General features: G+C 37.1%; 1 protein-coding gene across 1 annotated transcript in view; it reads right to left on the bottom strand.

Annotated features, from left to right (window-relative positions):
* Positions 1 to 14607, bottom strand: part of LOC104164077 (ephrin-A5-like) — a 58110-nt gene that overhangs the window by 38216 nt on the left and 5287 nt on the right. The window lies entirely within an intron of this gene.

Raw genomic sequence — 14607 nt, 5'->3', positions numbered from 1 at the left:
TTTCCCTATCATTCATTGAATAAACAAATGCTTTATTTGATTGTAGTTTGCTTTTTTTAATTGGAGAAAGAAGCAAGAAGCCAGAACTGTATCAGACCCCCAAATCAGTGTCTATATAAACATCTACATATGCATGCAAATAAATAACCCAAACATATCTTCTTCTCTGAATCAGGCAGTAATCACCTCTGTGCTGAAAGCTGACTTAACTGCAAGTACTTACAGCTACTACAATAGCACAAACAGGTTTACTCTTTCTTCATGATTAGCAGCAGTTTGTCAAGATGCAAAGAAAAGCCTCTATTGCTTTTTAAAGATATTTGAAAAGCAGTGCATCTCCTTTGCCAAAAGTACATAGTGGAGACATTGCTCTGTTCAGATAAAAGGACTCTGGGATATGAATTATCAGCACACAGCCTAATGTGACAGTTCTGAATGAGTGCCAGCTGAGAAATGCAGCACAAGGCACCAGCCCAGATGTACTTTATTATTCCTATTATTATTACTAAGGACTCCTTAGAGATGTGGGATTCTTGTTTTGTTGGGGGTGGGGAGGGTGTCTTTTTTTCTCCCCTCCACATTTCACTTACATTACTTCTCTAATGCCTACTGTAGCACCCGGAAGAAACTATGGGAACAAATTCACTGCCTCCATGGGAGCTTACACCATGATGGATTTAATGATTCCATGAACCAGGTCTGTACGTCTATCAAACTCCCTGGGGCAGCCAAAGAAACCAGCCACTGACCTACTCCACTTCAGGCTGACTGGGTTACTTGTAGCTTCTCTCTTCCACGGCTGCAGTTGTCAAGTGTACCACAAAGCAATAAAAAGGCCATGACAGATTTAACTATAATACTTCTTTTTAGCTGAGGGGCATATTTTAAACACCTGATGGGCTTGAAATCTGCCATCTGGATCCTTCTATCTAATTTCAGAGAAAAAGCAATGATCTGCTGGCCCTCCAAGGATAAATTCAGAGCAAACTGCACCTTTTCATATCCCTACAATAATTTAACTTCAATAAAATAGCTTTTTAAAGGGGAAAAACTGAACACGCATCAAAGCATGATATATCTGTATAATTTCAGCCAGTGCACAGCCTCACAGTTCCATTCTGTAACATAGAAAAGCCTCTCTGAACCACAGTTCTTCCAGGAGAATTTACATTTATCTAAATAATTAGTTAAAAATACATTTTTGCACTCCAGTGCTTTCAAAACCTGTCACCTGAACAGATACTGTCTTAACACATTTGCAAAAAATGTATTGTTTTCAAATTGATGTCTGTTCTCTGTATCAGTTAACAGTATGCCATTTCTTACAGGTAATGAAAAAGAATTTCTAAATAGGAAAGCCACATTCTGGCAATGATATCTCTCTCTCTCTTTAAATTACAGTTTTAGTAAGTAAAAATGAATGTATTTTTTTTTAATCTATATGTGTGTGTGTGTGCGCGCATGCTTTTTTTTAACCATCCAGGTGACGGACAATGCAGTTTTCTCAAGGGATTCTCAAGGTTACCTCTTATATCAGTCTGTGCCTTCAAAATAATGCCCAATTACACTTTTGTGATAGAAACCATATGTTTTCAGGACCGCACTTACGTAATTGTAGACATTCAGAGTCATCTCCTTAAGATTAGACTTTTACAACACAAATAACCTTATGTGAACTGCTTCTCCACATTCTCTTTAAGTCAATGGAGAGAAAGAGGAACTTCTTGAGTCCAATTCCTCTGGTCTGTTTAGGCCCAAAGTACACCGGAATAAGACAGATCACACTCCTGAAGGAGCTATTTCTCTCCTTTATCCAAAAGGAGAGTCTAGACAGACATTTCCCAGACAGAGTCTGTACTATCAATAGATGAATTTAAGGGGAAGAATCTGGCCACACAGTCTATGATAATGGAGATGGCAAATGCAGACAGACAACCAGATTTGTGATCACACCTTAAATCCACATTAGCAATGAAATCAAACTTCTAATCTGCACCAGTGAGCTGTTCTACCCAATACTGCACACAAAGAGCTCATCCAACTCCCTTTTGGCAAAGTACCCTATTCTTGTCTTGTTAACCAAACAAAACCACAACACAGTCGTCCTCTTTGATCACGGTATTTTAGCAGATTCATTCTCATTTCTGCTTCCCTAAGTCCTGAAGCAGCTGAGTGTCTTCATTTACCCCAGCACACCCTTGCCTGTCCAGCACATGGAAAGTAAGAAGCAAGGGCTGCCTGCAAAACAGATCTGAGGGTGAAGCACACAACCAAGTCCTTTTTATTTGAGTGTCCTTCCCTCCCCACTCCCCTGCTCTGTCAGTATTTTCATTCCACAGTCATTTGCCGAAGCCATTTACGCGTCTAGAAAAGGAAGAGGACGGTCCATATTTCAAGTGATCTAAACTGGCCTTTAGCCGATACTGCTTGCACAGCAGTGAACTTGCTTCAGGGGAAACATGTAGCAAGATATTTTATCAAGCAGCTCTGAGTGAAGTCCCTTCACTCCATATATTAACAGCAATACTGGAAAGAGGTTATTAGCCAACTCACAAGCAGAAAGCAGGTATTTATTTTCCCTCTTGTAAAAGTCAGTAATCAAGACCATAGCATGTGCACTGTAGAGATGTAGAACTAATTGTATTTTTCCAAAAGTGGCTACATCTCCAGCCTACTTCTTGGAGTGAACTGAGACCATTCTCATTTCTCCAGTTACAAGGCACTGTGTTGTATTTACCTTCTCAAAGAGGACTCACAAAAGCCTCTAACCTGAACAGAAAGGCAAGGGATGGCCATGAGTAACTCACAAAAAATTCATCAGCTCAGAGTCCTCAAAGCTATTAAAACAAACACTTCAGAAACATATTTCAAAGAATTTTAAACCACATCCGAGAGGAAAACACATAACATTTACAGCCTGTAATGTAATGTAATGTCAGCTGTTAGGGTGAAATAAAAGTTTAACTTAAAATGAAAGCATTTATCAATGTTTAGCCATCTACATATGCTGAGGAGCACAATATGTAAAGGGAAGGTGAAATCCCTTAAGAGATCTATTTGTAGACATGACAGGAATAGCAGATTTCCTGTTGACTGCATTTAAGGTTTGGTAAGTCGGTCCCTTTTTCCAGCCCCATTCAGAACAGAAAACTTGCTTTCCTACGCTCTCTAGTAATGCTACTGATGTACTTTTCCTTTCCTCAGTTAGGTTTTCATCCGGCTCTGGCAGATCCTCATTTGGACTCCCATGGCCTTCTGGAACAACACAGTAATCAGGATCTTTATATAAATCCCACTATGAGGAAGAAACCAGTCCTATCTAGATTTTGCACAACAGAACATTGCGTTGTGGTAGAAAATAACCAAAAAGGCTTCTCCAAAACTCTGACAGGATCTACAAACCTTCTTGCAAATAATGTCATTTGTCTCCGTGCACTCTGGCTTACACACAGCAAAACACAGCTATTCTTCAAACATAATTAACCTTTGTTTTGTGTCAGGTGGCATTCAGTGTCTTGGAAACCTGCATACTATAAAGCTAGCTATTAGGTGGTAGGGCTATAAAAGCCATTTTGAAGACAGAGACAGATAGTTAAGTAGCTTCTAAACCTAAACATTTCCATAACCAACAAACACCAGCTTGCTACACAAAACTTGCATACTGCTTTCAGGAAAGGTAGTCATGAATGTTTCTGTGCACAAGTGCCACTGATGAAGTGTCCAGGTATTCAGGAGGCAGAGAAAGAACTTCATGGTAACTTTAGCCACAGAAACACAAGACTAGCATAACATTTTCAAAGTAATTAATGTCTTCTGTGTTTTGTTTATCCATTAACGCAAGTGAATGTACACAGTCTGTGTGCATGCTTCTCTTCATACTTTTAAGTTCTGAAGCGTATGTGACTCATCTTGATTTTAATAACTTTGCTGGTCACTGAAACAAGCAACAGTTTATTTAAACAGATATTTACAATGCAATAACAGTTTCATTCATTTGTTTTTTGCTTCTTTCTTCCTTTCTTTCTTGGAATAAACATTATAAAAATCCAGTTTAAGAACAGCAAGATAACACTAATTGCCCATTATCATTTAGATAGATAAAAAATTAAAATAGCTTCTGCTTGTTGCTTCCCATACAAGTCTTATTAGTAATATTCTATCACCCTTCCTGTAAAATCAGCACACCAGATACTCTACCTTAAGAGTACTGGAAAATTTTCCTTTTACTATGTCAATCTTTCTTTATTTGTATTCTGTTCTGTCAAATGCATGTGGTAAGGCTTCATTGTGAACCATAGAAGACTTCAAATAACTGCTCTAACAATGAATTATGAAATTCTGGTCTTCAGTCTGGTATCAGAAGGGATCAGATGCAAGTGGTCCCAATTCCCCTGCCTGACGGCTGCACAGCCTGTAACACCAGTGTGCAGAGGACACTGCCACTGCTGAATGCATTACAACAGTGGCCTTGCTTTCAAATGAAAATTTGAAATGCAGAGCAACATCAACAAAATTCACTGCATCAATTTATTCTTGGGGTAAATATAAACCATAATTATACATAGTTCTTCAGAAACAGCACATCAAAAAGTTACTTATTCTGCTTCCTAAGGAAAAAAGGCTTCTGTGAGCGGCACATGTGCATACCCCTGTAACCGCTGGTCCTTCAGCTCCTCCTTTTTACTTTCATGGCCACTAAGCTAGTTTTAACTAAATTTAATGGAGACAGAAAGGTCTTAGAGATAAGTCCATTCCTACAAGTATCATGAAAAAAGCAGTCAGGTGAGAAGGTGCCGTAAGTATCCCAACAAAGGCTGAACCATCAGTAGACTAAATGTTACTAGACAAGAGAAACATGTCTTACAGATGCTCTAGTCACAGCAAAAAGCTTCAACTGGAAAAATACAGAAACAGGTTGAAAATTAAGTTTATTTCTGTTAGCCAGTTACAAAACTATTTGCTTAAATTATTAATAACAGAGACATGAGTGTAAAGTAGATGTTTGTATATGTGATAATACACAAAACCCAAACATTTCCTGGAAAACAGTAACATACTTTAAAAGCATAACATTTTAATTGCTCTTAGGATATACTGAGGTCAGTTATTTACTATTCTACACTACTGAGCTTGCTCACAGCTTTTGCCTCTGTTTAGGTGGCAAGTGTAGTGCATTAGATCACCCCCAGCTCTACTCACATGCTCTGACTGGAACACAGCAGGGTAACTTGTGCCTTGTTACTCTTTTAGACTGTCCAAGCCCCCTCACTTCAACTAAGGTAAAGCTGTTATGTGTGATGGGAGGGATCTTATGGCTGTTAATTATCTGAGGGGTTGTGGGACTAAGTGTACCATTATACTGCAGTTAATTTTAAAGATGCTATTTCTGTGCTATGCAAAAATAACCTCTTTAATGCTTTTCTGCTCTTTTTACTGGCTTTGTCACAACATTTAATAAACTCTGTTCTCAATAGCTCTGCTGACATCTACAATGATTCTGATGCACAAACAATGAAGTAATCAAAGAGCTATTTTAATTCTAGCTCTATTCAAACCAAAAGAAAATTCAACATTTTCCAGATGCTAAGAGAAGTGGGTTTGCTAACAGTAGCAAGCCAGTGACATTTTAGATCTCTAGCAGGATATTGCTACCCTGAGCAAGCAAACAAAAAAACCCTGTAATATAAAGGAGCTGTCTATGACCTTTTAGTCCTTAGGTTACAGTTTCACAAGTTAAGACAAGTTCAAAACACCATGAGAAAACACTATGTAGGAAGGAAAATACTGACTGACAAAACAAAAGAGGAACAACTAATCAAGGCTGTTGTTCAAAAAAACAGTATTCAAAAATTATGCCTAGTAAAGACTGCAAGTTAAGTACACAACACAGAAAGAAACTTATTCTCTTGTCATTAAGTCCTCTATTCAATTACCATTTATTGGAGTAATTAAACACTGGGAAAGGATGCCAGGCTAATTGTTAGATTATGATAATTACACAGCTTTGCTGTGCTACAGCTGATCAAAATAAGATGTGGTCACACGCACTCAGCTAAAGCTTCTCTGCAATCATCGGGCTTCCATGGGAAACTTATTACTATAATAAGGCCACTTATTACTAGTTCATTATCAATCAGGCAGAGAAACTTATTATCTGTAGCCTTCGTTTTACTCTCCAACCCACTCTGCTGGAACAAGCCTCCCAAAAGGTTGTGCCCAAGTCTCTGCCTTTGGCTGGCTCCCTTCCATCACAATTACACAGCTGAACAGAATTAGGCTCCTGCACTTGAAAGAGTTCATCACACTTCAAATTACTGTTTCACAACCCACTGCAAGAGCCTACCCCATTTCTTGAAAGAGCCAAGTGATCTCCCTGCATTTCACTTCACATGCATCTGTTAGAGATTTACCTTCCCCTTTTATTCCTGCTATGTCCTGGGAGAGTTCTCATACTACTTGGATGGGTCCAAAAGCAAAAACACCAAATAAATGAAAATCAGAACAAAAAGAGTTGCATTAAGCTGGACTTCATGAGTGAAAGCATCAGTTTTACGTGACTTATCTCCCTGGAGAATCTCATGCCTTCACCTGTTCTTATCAGCCAACGATACAACACAGACATTGTGCCTTCCTATTTGGAGGGCTGGCATTTTTTCTTGTTAAATAACAGGATTCAGATCAGTTACCATTGTGTCTGGTAGTTCATACTGCCCATTTAAATGAGACAATCAAGTGATCTACTATAGGGGCTAGAACATAGGAAGAAACATGAAACAAATCCGTTTGAGCAAGCATTTAGGTTTTTAAAGAAAAGAACTCATTAAGCACTGAGTAACTCTGAAGAGTCAAAGAATATTTGGCCAGAACAGAAGAAATTCACCAAAAAATACCAAACTCATGATAATTATTTTTATTCTGTGCTGAGACAAAAACTAGACCTTTTGAAATTAATATCTCCACTTCTGTTTTTTTGTTTCGTTTTCAGTAAAACCTGATTGTTGAAAACTTCCTAATGTGCCTTGACTGAAACACAGCCTTTGCATAACAAAGGAAGCCTACATCCAGAATAAGGAGGCTTCTATTAGCAGAGTCATGGCAAAATAGACTGCAAAACAGAGGAGGAAAGGAGTAGGTTTGAATGGGAAAGGGTTATATCCTATTTAAAATGCATGAGTTCTTTGAATGGCACATGTTTTGTTAATTCCATTAACCTGAGAGACCTGAAATACCTTTTTTTTCTGATTCTATTGCCGAACAAAAATTTCAGTTGCATCGTAACAGTTAACAACAATATTGAATTTAAAGCACACACACATCTTTTCTTTATTTTAATATTTTAAAAGCTCTTTAAGAAATACACTCTGCAAAAATGTGTTTACTCCACTTACTGTTAATCATTTCCCCCTTACACTCATAACTGTTTATTTGTACAGCTGGGTCCTGTATTGACTTTTTATAGCTGGCACTGCAGAAAGATATATGTTCTATGATAAAGCAAACATTAAAAAATAGAAACTAATTGCTCTTCCCTGAGTAGGTATGAGACAGGGAGGGAATAAACAAATCAACATTTATTTCCCACCGATAAATCTGGGTACTCCAGAGATTCTCAAGTACTGCAACACCCTCACCCACTTAACTTCACATCATTCTGCACCTCCTAATCAATGAGCTGGACATTTTTCATTCTGTTTATTAAAACTGTTTCCTGAGACACTGCATTTGTAAAATTTGTTCAAAGCTGGCACACATGACTTCCACCTGATCTCTCAGAATTTCTTTTTTACTGCAACTTCTTAAGCGAAGCACTTGTTGCATCTTGGGGGCTTCAGGGACACAGTCATACTGTGGATGATAAGGGCGATAAAGGGATACCTCATGTCACAGCATTGCTCCCGAAGACGTCAGGCTCTCATTCTCAGCTGTCGCAGCTCTGATAGCTTTAATCTCCATGACTACAGACTCTACCTGGCTATTGATTTTCCATTGCTGTGGGCATTTAACTTGCGGAGATGGATGAAGAGAGAAGGAGGGCGGGGAAAGTAAAGGAAGGTTACTATTCTCTCAAAGGCATCACTTAGACTTACAGGACAAACTTCAGTGTTGAAGACCCTGGTAACATAATCTGAAAGGTACAACACCCAATCAGATACTAAAGGCAGGCTGAGATTTGTGTGAATCCAGAATGCCTGGGCTGAAGCCAGTCTCTTTGTTAAATTGATTTATGGACACAATCTCATTACTTGTGTTCACATTAGTACTACTCTGGAGCTCACCAGAAACATTTATCCCACTTTATCTGAGGTGGAATGAGGAGATCTGGTAATTACTACTCACATATTTTAAAATGTGGTCATCAATACCATCCACGCGTGACTTGTCATTTGTCTATTTTAGACACTAATACCACACAAGATGCCAGTTTCATCTTTTATTCCATGTTTTTGCTTAAAAATACAAAACCTACCTGAGCTACCTCTGGCCTATACCAGAAAAACTGCAGTTTGCTGATTCATTAGCATATCTACCTTTCTTTAAAAAGCAAGAAAGTCTTACCTGATCTCTGCTGTACTTACATGCACTTTACTATCAGACACATTTGGGACAAAAAAACCTATTCATAGTTTAAATTCTTAAAAACAACAAAAAAATAATAATAAAAAGTCCCACACAGGTAGTACTACTACTAAAAAGTCTGAACTGGACTCTAACAACATGTGTTGATCACGTGTCTAACCCAGAAGACACAGACTATCAGCCTTGATGGAATGTGATTCTGTGACTGGTATTTGCTAACCCTGCCCCAGGCATGTACTGACATCTGTTAATGGATATGGAGAACAATGCCCTATCTGCAGAAAGGTCTTGCTTCTCACACTCACAAAATGAAAGAAAAGAACACTTGCTCAACAAGTATGTTGACCTGCACACTGAATAATAAACTGCAGTCTGCTTCCACGAGGAAGTGTACATAATGCAAGTCAGCTTTGCAAATTTATTTTCCCACTAATATATTAAAAGCAGAGTGATGACTAACTCATATGAACCGAAATCTCCATCTCTTCCATACTCCTAGGGAAAACATACTTCACCAGTCTGCACCAGTAAATACATGGGCAGTATTCGAGGAGAAACATATTTTCACAAAAGTGCCTATCTGTTGCATATACACCTACACTTGCTGTTGCACTAGAAATGCTTTTCTCTGACATTAAGCTATAGCTGTTTATTATTAATCTCTCAACCTGTCAACAAACTTAATTTAAAGTATTTTGTGATCAAGTTAGAATTTGGAGACTCAGAAATTCTAATGACTTGTAACTGGTAAAATCTACCCCTTAATTTCCCAATATGTAAGTGTATAAAATGAAACTAATCCTCAAGATGTTTCACAGTATTTTTGAGTTTAATAAACCATGTATGTTTTAATAAACTATCGTCATAATCCACATCCTCCAGCTAAAAGGAATTAATCCAGATGTAACATAAAATAGCCTGAGCAAAATCTAGAGAGAAAAACAAAATCACAGACCCACACAAACAGACCCAGAAACATGACAAGAAATTCCAGTATTAAACCACACTTGCTATTAACATGAATAACCTATATATTCAAATACATTCTCAAAAGCTATTTAAACTTGTTCACATAAAAACAAAGTTAGAATAGCTAACAAGTGCATATATAAATTTGCAGACAATCTGCTATCAGGAAAGTAGGTTTCAATCAATGAATTTATTTCTTGCTACACAATTGTCTTGTGTTTATTTAAGAGACCCACAGGAAAAACACATCCTTTCCTGACATGGAAATGGCATTTTAGAGAAAGTTCTACAGAGAAATCTAATAATTTAACCTAGTTCCTGCTACCTTTCCATATTAGTGTCTCTCTTATGCTAGGCAGATCAGCAAAAGAAAAACAACCAACCAAAGTTTTAGATTACAGACTGCAGCAGCACCAAGTAGCACAGCTATTATTAAGGTTAGAAATTCTTTCTTTTCATTTCTGTAATTTCTTCTAAAGATTTATAGTATATAGACTATAAAATTTTCCATCAAGTTTCATCTTGATACATATGGTCTCTGAACAATAGGATTTAAATTTTTTTTTCACCTAGAGAAATTTATCTTAAGTTTTGTATATCATATGAACAAAGTAGGTCCTGATCCAAATTTGTTTCTCTGTTTAGAGATATGAGTTGAAAAGCTTTGCACTATAAACTGCCAATTAGACTGTAAAATATCTAGGACATTACAAAGATTACAAACTGATATGCAATTTTTATTTTTTTTTTTAACTGAATGAGATCAACAAACGGTGGAATTCAATGCAGCTTTTATATTATTCCTCCCACCCCTTTTCAAATCATGAAGCTCCCATAATATAGTTCCTATTACAGGGTTTTGGAATTCTTGTTTCTTCAAGAGTGACTGAAACAGTTTTTCAATATGTATAAATAAAGCTTGAATTGATAAAAGGTGCAAAACCCACTCATATACTTTTATATGCATGTGTAAAATATTGATATAGGAGAAAAGTAGGGAGGAAAAAAAATCGCATTGCTCTCAGATCAATCAGAAACTTCAGAGAGGTAAAATTGAAGCTATTCTCTTAATTTCCCTGTTGCATTTTTCTCAAAATTAATCTTAAAATGAATTCTAATCTTCAACCTGTAGTGTAATCGCTTCATTCACAACTGAATGATGATCTTGTCTGCATAAAGCATAGTAACTGTTTTTAAAAACACAGACACTAAGGTTTATGATAAGAAGCAGAGAATATCACAGACAAACCAAAGGTTTCTTCCCCTGCCCTCCTTTCTTTTTCCTACTTATTATAAAGATATCAGAAGGCAGGTGTGAGGAAGGGACTGCAGAGGTCTGGCAAGAACCATTACTGTCTATGGAGAAGCCTTTGCATTATTCCTTAAATGTTAAAATGAATTATTGAGCATGAATTATTTTTTTCCTTTCATTTTTAAGTAATAGTTTAGTAATAAAGGAACAAAACAAACCCTAAAACTCAAGAATGAAGTGTTCATAGCTTAAGCACATAGTTGGGGCATAAAGACATAATTCGAGGCTAAAAAGACAGCACATACAACTTAGACCAATTGTGTGGGCAAATTCCCAGTTACAGAGCACCAATGTCAAAAACAAGAGAAGTCATCCCAGGCCAGAACAAATTCCCATCAAGGCCAACAAAACACTCCCAACGGTGGCAAACGGAAGATGTCTACACTACACCAAGTATGTACATAGTCATACCTCCCCAGCATATTCTCAGAACAGGCACCACTCTTTTGCATAGCCAGAGGTTCGGGCTCTTTGTGCTTAACAGAAAATGATGGATTTTTCTTCATCAGTTGGTATGATAATTTTTTGAATCTCTGGAAACTTTTGGAATTTGGTGTACTACAGCCTGTGGACACTGAGCTTGGTTGCCAAATGGAAAACTAACTGCTTCTCTGCATTTCTGAGCCTGACACCTGAAAATTTCATAAAATCATAGAATCATAGAATGGTTTGCTTGGAAGGGACCCTAAAGACCATCTCGTTCCAACCCCCCTGCCATGAGCAGGGAGACCTTCCACCAGACCACGTTGCTCAAAGCCCCATCCAACCTGGTTTTGAATACTTCCAGGGATGGGGTATCCACAGTTTCTCTGGGCAACCTGTTCCACTGCCTCACCACCCTCACAATAAAGAATTTCTTCCTAATATCTAATCTAAATCTTCCCTCTTCCAGTTTAAAGCCATTGTCCCTTGTCCTATCACTACATGCCCTTGTAAAAAGTCCCTCCCCAGCTTTCTTGTATTTCTACCAGAGATACAACTTGTAACATGTATTTCATAGCTAAGAAAGTCATTTGTAATCTATGATGCTGGATTGTCTAGAAGAAGATGGATAAGAAATGATACAGCTGATTACAAGTGCCTAACCAAATGCAGTAGTCCTCAAACGTTTAACAATTGAACATTTTCACCTTTGCTTCCTATAACAGTGAGAGGCAAGAGTGCACCTTGTCAACCCCTCAGAGTCAAGATTCTTTTTTAGAGATGAATTTACTTGGAGAAAAAGTAAATCTTGACTTCTGTTATCCCAGTTTGTAATTTTAATCAAAATAAACACTTCTGTAAAAGAATATATTAAAGTCTCTGTTTAAAAGCATCTCACAAGCTCTCTAAGGAGGCTGCTACATAAAAAAGCCTAGGTAAATGAAGGCTGCCTAGTTTTCTACTGTCTGCAATACAAGTTTAGCTAAAGATTGACTGAAACAGAATACAGACCTCAAGGTTTGTCCTTTCATCTTGTACATTCTGACTCAAAAGAAAAATAATACAGCTGAAAGGTCTGTTATTGCACTTCAAAGATATCTTAGACTTTTGTATTGCTCAGCTTGTCCTGTGCTTTTAGGGATGTACACTTCATAATCAGACGGTCATTTCTCTAGGAACACTCTTCTGCTGCTCAAGCTTGCTCTCTAAGGTTGCTGAGAGGCCATCTATGCCCAAAGATGTGTTGCAAGAATTTTTACAGTGAAGCAAACATAATCAAACTTGGTTTACACCTGCTTTTTCCTAACATGGCAAGAAACATCTGTAGAGACCTCCACCTCCTTCCCTCAAATAAAAAATCTTCTCCTAAATTATGCCTTCCAAGCTCCCAGGAGCAAAAGGCAATTTAAGGCTTTGGTGTTCAACAAACTTGCAGACAACATGTTGAACAGCTGGAGGTAATTTGTTTTGTTTCCCTAACTTTTCCTTTCATCAATGAAGTGAAAAAAAAAATCTTAATTATTTTGTACATTAAATATGTCAAATGAACTAAAAATCATGGTTTTAAATATATTATCAATAAGTTTTGATTTATTAAGACACTAACTTAACTACAGTAACGTATCTATCTACTTTAGCTTTTATATCAAAGAAGCAAAGCAGCCTGAACCTTCCAAATCCTTTAACAAAGGTTAACAGTTCCTTGGATTACAGAAAGAAATAAGCGGACAGAAAATTACTGCCTTTTGCTAAGCTATTAGACTGTTTTTGCTGAGATACTGAATCAAGCTGTTTAACCATTTTTTTCCATTTCATCAGTTATTTTGCCTTTGTTTATGAACTAGTTCTGCCAATGATCAAGCATCTTCCGCTTTTTAGTGCATTTTCTCCCTTACTCACATCTTGGCATGTTTTAACTCAGGCATTTAGATGTACTTAAATATATGTTAAGAGACCTTTTGTTAGATTACAGAATGGTCTGAATAACAGCACATGAATATTTATTCTTTATTTAAATCATAGCTATGACTGATGTAAAAAACACATCCTGACACAGTAGCTCCGAAGTTGCCAAAAGGTTACAGTTATGTGACTATTAAGGTTCTGTGTTCTAATAAGCAGCTCTGTTGAAGACAGCAATTAAGTGGATGCTTTAGAATTAAGCACATAATAAGCTGAAGGATTTAGGTAAATGGTTAAACGCTTTCCTGAATTGAGGCCTAACTGTGCAGAAAGCATTCAACAAAGCAGCGAATCTGCATGGACTACATAGTGGTGTAAAATTATTCATTATTATGCTGATGTCGAATGAAAACTACCTCAGCCAAAGAAGAATGTGTGAACACAGCATTTTACGATATGAAACATGATAACGAATAACTTCATACTGAGAATCATTCATTACCAATATTATTACAGTAATTCCTCTTATGACTTTCATTTAATTATTCTGTCTCTGGGAAACTGAACCACAGGTATGTTAGTGGTCAATACTTGACTCTTAATCCACAGAGGGAAAGGGTTAAAAAGCTTTTACTTTAATGAGCAGGCACCTTTTATTGCACAAAAGAAAAAATTCTTACTAGGATTAACATATGGTTCTTTGGTCCATTAGAAGGTCATGACATCACCATCACTATACCCACGCTAAGCAAGATAAAAAATGACCTGAGACTTTATCAATACGCTACCATTGATTTTACCAGTAATCTGAACATAGGTGGCAGCACATAATTCCTATGTGTTCAAACATTAAAGCTTAATTCACTTCACTCATGTAATTTTCTCACTTTTATATGCTGAGATGATGCTCCTGATTAAATAGGCAGACAGCAAGAGACTGAATCGGCTCCACTGGTTAGTATCAGCTATGTATATGTGTGTTGCATAGAAACACAGTCTATTCAAATGTGTGTGCTCATAACACATGGGGTATGGAATATCTTCTCTCGTTAATGCATTACAAATGAGTAAACTTGCATTAAGGCTAATTGAAACCTGTTCTTCCTTTCAAAATCAATTATTTTAAACTTCTCAACCTGAAACACAGAGATCATTTTCCAGTACAGCACAACAGAGAAGATGACTACTTAATATGTCGGGGTTGATTGGCTAAACATTGTTTCACTCATTTCTATACCCTTAAAATTAGATTTTTTTTGTCTGTTGAACATTGTTATTTAAATTCTTCAAAGTAGATAAAACTCAAGAATCTCCATACTGCTGTCTAACACTACAAAAACCAGCTCCTGTTCCCAAAATTTTGTTCCATTGCAGGGGTAGCAAGATCACATAGCTAAAAATCAGCCACTTAGCAAGCTAAACTC

Source organism: Cariama cristata, unplaced genomic scaffold, assembly GCF_000690535.1.
Source record: "Cariama cristata isolate BGI_N322 unplaced genomic scaffold, ASM69053v1 scaffold707, whole genome shotgun sequence".
Lineage (NCBI taxonomy): Eukaryota > Metazoa > Chordata > Aves > Cariamiformes > Cariamidae > Cariama > Cariama cristata.
Note: the sequence above shows the minus strand (reverse complement) of the source record. Positions and strands in the feature narration are given on the sequence as shown.